This window comes from Hyaena hyaena, unplaced genomic scaffold (genome assembly GCF_003009895.1).
Source record: "Hyaena hyaena isolate Hyena2069 unplaced genomic scaffold, ASM300989v1 scaffold_446, whole genome shotgun sequence".
Lineage (NCBI taxonomy): Eukaryota > Metazoa > Chordata > Mammalia > Carnivora > Hyaenidae > Hyaena > Hyaena hyaena.
In genome coordinates, this window is record NW_024081081.1 from 1,339,826 (window position 1) to 1,352,135 (window position 12,310).

General features: G+C 41.9%; 1 protein-coding gene across 1 annotated transcript in view; it reads right to left on the reverse strand.

Moving 5' to 3' along the window:
- SFRP1 (secreted frizzled related protein 1) overlaps positions 1–12,310 on the reverse strand; it is a 255,675-nt gene that overhangs the window by 46,257 nt on the left and 197,108 nt on the right. The window lies entirely within an intron of this gene.

The window sequence follows — 12,310 nt, forward strand, 5'->3', positions numbered from 1 at the left end:
CAGAATCTATAAGGAACTCACCAAACTACATGCCCGAAAAACAAACAACCCAGTGAAGAAATGGGCAGAAGATATGAACAGACACTTCTCCAAAGAGGACATCCAGATGGCCAACAGACATGGGCATTTAAACTTTGATAAAGGAGGCGTGAATATGCAATGGGAAAAAAGCAATCTTTTCAACAAACAATAAACAAATCTTTTTCCAGTGTTGAGAAAACTGTACAGCTACCTGCAACAAAATGAAACTGGACCACTTTTCTACACCATCCACAAAAAAATTTGTTTTCATGGAATGGGGACCAAAATATAAGACCCAAAACTATAAAAATCTTAGAGGAGACCACAGACAATAGTTTCTCTGACATTGATCATAGGAACATTTTTCTAGGTAGATCTTCAGAAACAAGGGAAACAAAATAAAAAATAAACTACTGGGATCACATCAAAATAGAACGCTTCTGTATAACAAAGGAAACAATCAACAAGACTAAAAGACAGCCTACTACTAAAAAAAATAAAATAAAATAAAATAAAATAAAAGACAGCCTACTGAATGGGAGAAGATATTTGCAACTACATAACCCAATAAAGGGTTAGAATCCAAAATATACAAATAACTTGCACAACTACACACACACACACACACACAAAATCCAATTTTAAAACAGGCAGAAGACATGAACAACGATTTTCCAAAGAAGAAATACAGATGCTAACAGACACATGAAAAGATGTTCAGCATTACTCTTCATCAGAAAATACAAATCAAAACAACAATGAGATATCACCTCACACCTGTCCGAATGGCTAAAATCAAAAACCCAAGAAACAAGTGTTGGTGAAAATGTAGAGATAGGGGAGTCCTCTTACACTCTTGGTAAAAATGCAAACTGGTGCAGCCATTGTGAAAACCAGTATGTTTTTTGAGAAACAGATGTTCCTCATAGAGCCTGCTTAAGATTCTCTCTCTCTCTACCCCTCTATTCTGCTCATGCTCTCTCACTCTCCCTCGCTCTCTCTTTCTCTCTCGCTCTTTCTCTCTCTCTCAGCACTGGGGTGACTCATTCAGTTGAGCACCTGACTCTTGATTTCAGCTCAGGTCAGGTCATGAGATCTCTCTCTGCCCCTCTGTGCTCCTCTCTCACGCACAGACACACACACAAAACATTTAAAAAAAGAAAATTTTAAAAATAAGAAAAAAGATTCTCTCTCTCCATCTGTCCCTTTTCCCTGCTCACATGTACTCTCTCTCTTTCTAAAAGCAAAATAAAACATAATAATAAGATGAGCAGAGGACTGGAAAAGACCTTTACTAAAGAAGACATACAGACAACCAACAGACACATGAAAAGATGCTGAACATCCCCAATCATCAGGGAAATGCAATTAAAAACCACAATGAGATATCACTTTACACCTGTCAGAATGGCTAAAGTCAAAAGGACAAGAAAAATGTGTTAGCAAAGATGTGGGGGAAAAAAGAAACCCTCTTGCACTGTTGGTGGGAATATAAATTGGTGCAGCCACTGTGGAAAACAGTATGGAGAGTCCTCAAAATGTTAAAGATAGAAATATTATATGATCCAAATATTCCACAACTGGGCATTTACCCAAAGAAAACAAAAACACTAATTTTAAAAAGATATATGCATCCCATGTTTATTGCAGCATTGTTCACAGTAGACAACATACCATATATTCATGTATTTATATGAATATTAACCATAAAAACAGAAGAGGTCTTGTCATTTGCAACAACATGGATAAACCTAGAGGGTATTATGCTAAGTGAAATAAGACAGACAGAGACAAATGTCACATGATTTCACTCATATGTAGAAAAAGCAAAACCTATAAAGCAAAACGTATAAATTTTTAAAAAGTAGAATCACACTCATAAATGCAGAGAACAAACTGGCGGTTACCAGAGAGAAGAGGGGTAAGAAGTTGGGCAAAATGGATGAAGGGGAGATACAAGCTTCCATTTATGGAATGAATAAGTCACAAGGATGAAAGTTACATCATAGGGAATGGTATTGTAATAATGTATGGTGACAGATGGTGGCTACACTTTTGGGGAGCACAGCATAATGTATAGAGTTGTTGAATCACTAACTTTCACATTTTAAACTAATGAATCATTGTGTGTCAACTACACGAAGAGAAGAAGGAGGAGGAGGAGGAGGAGGAGGAGGAGGAAAAGGGGAAGAGGAAGAGGAAAAAGAAGGGGGAAAAAAGAAACAAATGAAAAATAAGAAGTCCTTACCCCTACTCCTTACCCCTCAATATAAGTTCTATCCTGAATCCTTAACTGCTTGACCTCACAACTCAAAAACTGTGCCACATAATCTCACAAAGATGCCCTTTGCCAGTCCTTCTTGGAGCCACTGAATCAAAGAAGGTAGCTGGCACTCAATCTCTTCTTCTGTGTCCTACTCTAGCTCTTCTAATTTCCCAGAGATAAAGATGCTCTCAGGCAGAAGGTATCCCTACCCTAAAGGGCAGAAGCAGAGAGAGGGACTGAGACCCAGGGGCCAAAACTTTCCATCCTAAGACAGCCGCAGAATATCTCTCCCCCAAAAGACTCAGCTCCCGCTTGAGCACCCCAGCCTGTTACATCTCCATCAGGAAGCATTTCCTTTTTCTGCCCTGGGAGGCATAGTTGTCTCACTTCTTTCTCTACCTTTCTTTGACTGTCAGGACACCTGCTTACAATACTCCCTGAACTGTTGCAAGGCTGGACTTGAACTCAGGACTACTCATTCCTGCAGGGCTTGGGCTGGAGTGAAAAGCTACCTCAAACTACGGCTCCAGCAAGCCCACACAGATGCTGTGGCTATCGTGGCATCCATGTCAGCCTAAAGCTCCTGGAGAAACAGGTCTTGCTGACCTCTCATTTTAAATTGCACTGGACTTAAGAGAGACCTGCAAAATGGATGGGAATGCCCACACCCAGACCTTTCAGGTACGATGGTTCTGACTCTTATCGCTCTACAGTAGAATATAGGTGCTTTTCATTACATTTCTTACAGGCCCCTCCTAATTCAAAGTTGACTAAAGATAAGCCTTTTCCAGATTCCTCTCATGGGAGATGGAGAAAGCAGCAAAGAGCAGAGCTCCCATTGTAGAAAAGGCAGTGGTGCACATGGTATAATTCGGGGGGAGGAAGGAAGGAAAGAAGGAAAGTATCCTAAGTGCTACAACCTAGAACAGTCCATTTATTTATTTTAAAAAATTTTTTAATGTTTATTTATTTTTGAGAGAGAGAGAAACAGAGCACAATCAGGGGAGGGGCGGAGAGAGAGGGAGACACAGAATACAAAGCTGGCTCCAGGCTCTGCACTGTTAGCACAGAGCCTGATGCAGGGCTTGAAATCACAAACTGCGAGATCATGACCCGAGCCTAAGACAGAAGCTTAACCACTGAGCCACCCAGCCGCCCCTAGAACAGTCCATTTAAACTCCAGAATCACTTTGAAGAATAAATATTGATAGTCCCCATTGGAAAAGGCCATTGAAAAACCTGCCTAAAATCACACAGTTGATAAAGGACAGAGCCAGGGTATAATAATTCACATCATACGCAAAGTACTTTCTACCACATGTTATTTCTCAAACTTTGGTTTTTGACGACCACTTCAATGGTTTTGCCATGGACGCAGACAAATGTGCCATCACTCACTTGCTTTTTCTTCAAGTGGACCCCTTTTTAACTTAAATACACTCTATATTTATGTGTCTAATTGTATTTATATTTAACATATGTAAGTATATGTTATATTTAAGGCACATTATATGTCTTCAATAAATGGAAAACCATTTATGGATCAGTTACTACAAACAGAAGATAACTCTGAAGATAAACACAGTGCAAATGATATCAAGTTATTACTTTAGCTAGATACTATTATCTGCCCAATGGGCCAACCCTCAAGCCTCCTCTTTCAGTTTTCAGAAGGAAAATTAGCCAACATACGACAAAGGGTGGAAGTGACCTACAAAGGCTTTCTCCTGGAGGAATTGGAAGGACTGGTGGAGAATTAAACAACAAACAGCTTCCTCATTGAGTTATCCGATTTAACGCAATGCCTGTCCACCTCCTCAAATTATCTTCAGTAATACCCTCAGTAACACCCTACCTCACAGGGAAAACTTGTTCTTTATCTTACTGCTTCCGGGTCGGGGAGGAGCTGTTTCTGACTACTGTCTGCTCACACATGCACAGCACAGTTAGGAGTCTTTAGGGTCAGAGAGTGTGTCCTGGGCCGGGCAGAGAGCCAGCTTCACAGTAGGCTAATAGGGAGTGTTTGCCAAAAGGATAAATAAAAATGTTACCTGGAAAAATGTTACCTGGGAGGTCTCCACTAACCTCACCATAATGCATTAGTCTTGATCCCTTATGTTTCTACCAAAAAAGGAGATAAAAGGAAGTCAGTGAATGAAATGGAAGCAAGTTTCCTATTAGCAAGTGAGACAGGCCATAGAGTGGTAAATCTCAGGCAAAGATGGCCAGGTAGTCGGTAGGGGGACATGGAGAGAGAGACAGAGGGAGGCTTTTATAAAATGCTTTTTCAAAAATCCTGGCTTTAGGAAGAAAACCTCCAAATATGAGACCAGGGATGTTTTTGAAAGAAAAAAGCAAACTTACAAAGTACGTACAATGTGCCAGCCTGGTAATTAAATGGTATTAAATTATTTAATTCTCACAAAAACATTTTGTAGAAGATACTATATTTGCCCTTTTTACAGATAGGAAATTTGAGGCACAGGAAGTTCATGGCTAGCCAATGTCAGAGACAAGTTTCCACCCAAGCCCATCCAACACCAGAATCTGTGCTCTTAATCATGACCTTCATCTGTACATTAGGACACTATAGATTTTTCACCAGAGCATGCACGTGGGTCAGTTCATATATAGGCAGTTGAGCCTGTTCTAGAAACTTATGTGCCCTCCCATTCCCCCCTCCCAATAATCCATTGTTATGGGAATATTTAACGTTTGGGAGTAAACATGGGTGCCAAGATGTATTTTAGTTATGGTTCTGAAATTCCATATCCATAGGTGACTATCACAAAAGGGCACTGAGTATATATTACATGTCTAGTACTGTGGGGGAGATAGAAGAAAGATCAATTAGATGTAACCCTTTCCCCGATAAAGTCAATGGTCTAGTGGAGGGATCTGCCTCGTGCACAAGATTAAGACCTGTCATAACTACTTGTTCAGCTGCACGAAAGCGATGGCCAAGAGCCTGGGGATTCCAGCAGACATACTTGTCCTGGAATAGCCAGGAGATCTTCAGGCAAGAAAAGACGCTTGTAGGATGGTCAAAATTGGTAATGACACAGAAAGGAGAGGAGGGTGTCTGTGTGGGGACATGAGTAGTGGGTTTACCAGCAGTGAGGAGGAGAGGCACACGTGTGAGGTACAGCCTGGGGTCCAAGGGCAGACCCAAAGGAAGCCACCACCATAAAGTGCCCTGGGGTCAGCAGCCTCTGACACAGCCTTTCACAGTGTGCTCTCAAAATGCCTGCAAAAACACAGGAAAAGATGAAAACTTAAAACACCTGAAAGCTAGCATAGATGGCTAATCTATTTCCGGTATCTGGGAAGAATTCCAATTAACTATGAAACAGATGGAGGTGAACTAAAAAATACCCCACCTGTGCTCTGCTGACAGTCACAAGGTAATCCCATCCTCCTGAGAGGTGGTTGGGTCCCTCATCTCCACCCCCCTCTCTGGCACCTGGCTCAGAAACACGGGAGTGCCAGGGAGGTATCTATTTAACACACCAGTCTTTTTTGATGCATCCATGATCTCTCTTTCTATGTCCAGTCAAAGACTGTAGCATCCAGAAAACACGTGAATGGGAGGAAGAGCCTTGGGAGTAAGATGTTGGGAGATATGAACCCTTAAGTAAAGAGAGAGGCAGAGGGCATGTGCTCAGGGCAGCGGGAAGAGAGAATTTCATATCAGTCCAGGCCAGCAGCACTGGAGAAAAGCCTGCAACCACCATGAGTTTTGACACCCCAAATCCACTTTGACCATCATGTACGGGGGACAGGCAGTATAGCCTAAGGCAGTACATAAAACTTATCAGCATAGATGAACTCTTGTTAGAGTAAAGGGAAACATCTTTTTTTTTTTTTAATGCCTGCATGAGACCAATGAGGAAAAAACGCTGAGAATAAGGAAAATGGATTTGAAAATTTAAGAAGGAAGGAAGGAAGGAAGGAAGGAAGGAAGGAAGGAAGGAAGGAAGGAAGGAAGAGGGGGGCCTGGGTGGCTCAGTCAGTAAAGTTCAGGTCATGATCTCATGGTTTGTGGGTTTGAGCCCCACATTGGGTTCTGTGCTGACAGCTCAGAGCCTAGAGCCTGCTTTGGATTCTGTGTCTCCCTCTCTCTCTTCACCTCCACCACTCATGCTCTGTCTCTCTCTGTCTCAAAAATAATTAAAACAAACAAAATTTAAAAAACAAAAGAGGAAGAAAGAAAGAAAGAAAGAAAGAAAGAAAGAAAGAAAGAAAGAAAGAAAGAAAGAAAGAAAGAAAGAGGGACACCTGGGTGGCTCAGTTGGTTGAGCATCCAACTCTTGATTTCGGCTCGGGTCATGATCTCACAGTTCATGGGATCAAGCCCTGAGTCAGACCCTACACTGACAGCACAGAGCCTGCTTGGGATTCTCTCTCTTTCCCTCTCTTTCTGCCCCTCCCATGCTTGCATACACGTGCGCGCTCTCTCTCTCTCTCGCTCTCTCTCTCTCTCAAAATAAATAAATAAAACTCTTTTTAAAAAAGAAAGAAAAAGAAAAAAAACCTTACTTCTAAAAAGTACTTGCTATTACAACCGAATGAAAACCTTTAGGGTGACACCCAGGTGGCCCAGTCAGTTAAGCATCTGACTCTTGGTTTCAGCTCAGGTCATGATCTCAAGATTTCTTGGGTTTGAGCCTCCTATCATGCTCCATGCTGGCAGCACAGAGCCTGCTTGGGATTCTCTGTCTCCTCTCTCTCTCCTCCTCTCTCACTCATGCTGTCTTTGTCCTTCTCAAGATAAATAAAAATAATCTAAAAAAAAAAAAAAGAACAACCTTTGGAAAACTAATTTAGCACTGGAGGAAGGGAAAGAACAGGCTGTGAGAAAAAGATGGTAGCATAACCTCGGTGAGAGAAGATTTCAGGAAGACTAAAAATGCAATATCAGAATTCAAATTTACTTCTAAGCAATGAAGAGTGCAAATGCCGTTGGGAAAGTAACTGCCATAGTTATTTGCAAAACAAATTTGAAGAATGTTCCCTAACGTGTAAATGAAGAAGGCCACTGAAAACAAATTTTAATTAAAGTAAGATTGAGAATATAGAGCTATCTAAATTAAGCAGCATATGTGGTTTTGACTGTGTTGGACCCAGTTTGCACTCCTGAGTGATTTGTCTGACATCACCTGCCCTTTGGGTCCTTGGCCACTTGCTCAATGGAGAGCCTTGACCTATGGTGCCTTAACTCCTTGTACCACCAGTGCCTAGGGGTCCCTCATGGTGAGGAGTATTCCTCCATCATAGGCAAGGCCTCCATCATACTCACTGTGACTGAAGCCACAGGGGCAGCCCAGACCCCACCAGACCCCAGAGGCCCTGGATCCTCCTTCCAACATCTTGCTTCAGGGCATAGGATGAGTCTTCCCCAGTGAATGATGTTAGAAGAAACGAAGTATCAGAATCTGGAAATAAGGGAGAGTTTACATCCCACGGGGGAAGGTGGAGCATGAAAGGCTAGAAACTTTAAGGAAAGCCAGATCCTAGTCTAGTGATGGTCCCAAGGGGTGGTGCTTCCATAGCCCCCATTGGGAAGACATACTCATACTCACAGAACTAGCGATGTTATTTTATGAAGCTATAGCCCCCTCAGTAACTCAAAAATTCTGTTTGTTTCCTTTCCCTCCTTGCCTCACACTCAACCTTGGCCTCCTGGGATTGTACCTTTGTTAGTCTCAGCATATGTATGAACTTTGTCTCAGGTTCTGTTTCCTAGAAAACCCAGACCAAGACAAAGACCGTGCACATAAAAGTCCCCACAACAAGGATTAGTAAAGAGACCTGATACACGGACAGACTTTTGCAGTGTTGATGCAAAAATTAAAGAAAAGTTCTTAAAAGACTTCAATCCAGGGAAAACAATACACATTTTTTAAAGCTCTATAAATTGAACAAAAACCAGTTGACTCCATGTTTTTCTATAAAAATAAGTGCTAGAAGATAATGCAGCTACATATACTTCTGGGGGAGATGTTTGTGTCCCAAGAATATTTGAACAGCCATTTTGTTTTTCATGCATGAAACCTTTCAGATACCCAAACAAACAACTATATATATATCCTTATATGTTTATTGAATATTAACATAAGCTATATTAGAGCTAACCAATAAATAAAAATTAATAACTGAAAAATGGAACCTCGGTGATAAGAAGATAGACATTCTTTTGTTGTTGTCATAAAGCCCCACTAAAATGACATCAAGAGGCACTGTAATGAAAAGGCAGTACTTCTGAACCAGAGAATGAAGAGAGAAAGGGAGGGGGTGTCCTATGTATAGTTCCAACATACATATTTATGAATGAATCTATGAAATCTTATTAGCACAATAAGCTTATCATAGAAAGAAAATATTAAGGAAGAAAAGGAAATGTTTAAGTTTCTCAAAATAGGAGATGAGAACTTACAAAGAAAAAGTGGAGGAGAGATACTACCTTAAAGAGAAAATAAAAACCAGGAGGCAAATGTCCCAAGACGAAAGCCCAGGTCTCCTTTGGTTGCGTATCTTTGTGCAAATCACAAAGCAATGTCTTCATTTATAAAATCAGGGTCATAACGAAACCTACCTAACAGAGTTACTGCAAGGATAAATTGCATAACGCATGCTAAAGCTCTCACAGAGGACTATAAAAATGAAAGGAATTCTTATCAACGGAGGTATTCATTTTTGTTCTTACAGGTTCTCTAGCAAGAGCACACAGAAGAGGTATCTGTCCTTTCTAGACTGTCCCTGATCTTCTACATTGTTGTCCCGCCTCTATCTGTGAAGAAAGTATCTGCGGGTAAAAAAAAAAAAAGTCACATGGGAAAGTCATAAGTACCCCATTTGGATTTCCAAATATCTAAGTTCTAGATCTCACTGAAGAAAACTACGCAGATCTAACACATCTGCATCCCTGCGATGCAGAAAACACACCTCCTTTGCCTGGTTGACAGGCTCTCTGAAGTGCTGCTGTGTCCTAATCTGAACGCTAAAGCCAGTCCCCTCACCAATCCTTCCTACACAGACACATTCCTGTTGTCGCTGCTGGAGCTCCCCAACCGCCTCCGCTGGCACTGTCATGCTCACGGCTGGCACTGCCTTGTCCTGCCTCTGGCAGCAGCCTCTGCCTTCTGCATGGCCGGCCACCACTGCCGTCGCGAGAGGACCCAGGCCAGTGGAATGTATTTCTCTCATCTCCCGCCAGCGCCTCCTACTGGCAGAATGTGCCTGCGGAGCAGCCGGGATACAGGTCTGAGACGTGCCTTTCCAGGACTTCTAGCCCCTGAGACGCGGGAGGACACAGTGCATGCCAGAGACAAAGCCAAAGTGTGTTGGTCAAACATCAAATGACCAAAAATGTTAAATTCCACACTTGCCGACAGTCAAAGAATCAGCCTGAGACATTGTTCAATAGATAACTTAGTATATTCTTATCATTAGAGTGTTAGTGGTGAATCCGAAGAGTTTAATATTATTGTGTGGGAAAGATGGTATCTGCTTTGGGGGCATCTCATGTTTCCTACATACTTTTTTTTTTAAGTGAGCTCCATGCCCAACATGGGACTCTACCTCATGACCCTGAAATCAAGAGTTGCATGCTGTAGGGACTGCACCGGACAGGTGCCCTTCCTGTATACTTTTTTATACTCTTTATGTTTGAATTAATAATAGTCTATCTTGGGAGTCATAGCATATGATTTTGGAGTGCTTTTTTCTCTTTAGAAAGTTTTACATTTACAAAAATGACAATCGGCTTTGAATTCTTCACCAAATATGAAAAAGTCCAAACAGTATTTTGTCCTTAAAGAATTTGTGGCCTAAACGGGATTAAATGACAAAAATTAAATACAGTTTTCCAAGATCTTTTGAATGTTCAAGTATCAATTATAGAAAAATTAAAAGATCAGACAATAAAATTTGTATTATTCTGTGTCATAGGATTATCTAAATGTTTATAAGCATTTGCTGTCTCAAAAAATACATAAGCATCCTTCCTAAAATTATGCTACTCACATCCTGTCTCTTAAACTTGTATAGGATCAGTCTATTTCCCTGTTTATTTAAGAGTTCAAAGGTGCTTGATAACACAGTTTTCACAAATATTATTACAGATTTCAGTGATAGAATAGAATTGCAGCATACGAAGCACACAAGAGATTTTTCACTCCAAATTACCTCTAGAATGCTTACCTTAAATGAAAGCAAATATTCACTTAGTAATAATCCATGTAGATTATATGCCACGTGAATATGATTAACATTAAATATGCTATTAACCAATGTGACCACATAGTCTTTTTGTTTTAAGTTTATTTCTGTATTTTGAGAGAGAGACCATAAGCAGGGGAGGGGCAGAGAGAGGGAGAGGGAGAGAATCTCAAGCGGACTCTGCACTCATCATGCAGAGCCCAAACTCATGAACCCATGAGATCATGACCTGAGCTGAAACCAAGAGCCACCCAGGTGCCCAGCCACATGATCTTTGAATTCACAAGTCCAGAGGTGGCAGAGATGACATCGGCATCAGCATGGGGCTATTCGACTTTCCAAAGGCCCCAGTCAAAGCCAAATTACAGATTTTAGCAGAATATCAAGGCTGAAGTTACTCTTGAGGTATGGTAAGCTGTGTGTTTTATTTTGTTTCATTCTTCTTAACCAAAACACAAACGAAACGAAACAAGCAGCAAAACTCCCTTCGAGCCCACGCCTGTGTGGAATTGGCTGCACTGAACAAAAGCAGCTGCTGATGAGGCCAGGGCAGTTTCCTCCCCTGAAGAAAAGCCAATCCAGCAGGCAACTCCGGGCCATCCTCAGATCTTTTGGCAGCCACAGTATCAAGGAGGTCTAAGCTTCCAATGCACTTGTTTGTGTTTTCAAGCCAGGAAAGAAAATGTTCTTGCAGAAATGTGGAAGAGGCAAGCATTAAAAGCCTAAACCACGTGTCTCCAGGAAGCTCCTGTGTAATCGCCTGTCTGGCTGCACACAGCAGCTCAATTTCCCTCTCCTCCCCATCACCCCCACCAGCCCCTCAAAAGCCTGTCTTCTTACTAAAGATGAAAGAGTTTGGGAAAAGCATTCCTGGAAGGTACCCCAAGAGGAAGGCAAAAGAGGACATTTCATATCTGCTGTGGCAAAGCATCAAATTAAAAACCTTGTTCTATCTGCACATGAGGCTTTACAGTCCATTAGTTTCAGCCTGAGAGGACATTCCACCCTCCCGACCTGCTGCTGGTTGAGTTCTGACCCACCCTGCCCTTGAAGGTCAGCCCAGGGCCTTCCCTGAAGGAGTGTGGAGCCGGGGGCTCACCCTACTGACTGCCCCTCCCCCACTTCCCAGCAGGGTCTCTGGGAGAACAGCCACCATACATACCTTGGAATAAGACCAGGACATCACCAGGGGTTTGGCTGGAAGGGAGCAGTTGTGCTGAACTAACTCCATTGGCAAATTGGCCCGTGTGCCTGTTTTTATATCTTCTATGAGCTAAGAATGATTCTCACAGTTTTCGTGATTAAAGATTTTTTCACACTTAGAAAAAGAAGACCATTTTAGAACGTAAGAGTTAAATGAGTCCCAGTGCCATCACTGATAAATAAGTGGCACAGCCATGCCTGTCCATTTACAAATTGTCTGCCGTTGCTTGCACTCCACGACAGGCTTCCCTCCTCCAACAGAGACTGTACAACCGTAGGACACAAAGTATTTACCATCTTCCCCTCTGTAGAAACTGCACTGACCTCTGGCCTTAGTGATGGTGGGCAGTGGTTTACAAGTGACATTTAGTGTTTTGAGCTTCAAGCCTCTTTTATTAGCTTTTATCCAAACCACTCACTTGCCACATCATTGTCATGTTAAGGGACACTCCTCAAATCATGGGGCTCTGGTTGCCTCATTTGATCCCATGCCAGGGGATAGCCATGGATATAGCCCAAGTGTCGTTCCCTGAGCATAGGTGTTGATAACAATGGTGATGATGAAGATGATGATGATGAAGAAGATGGAGAAGAAGAAGC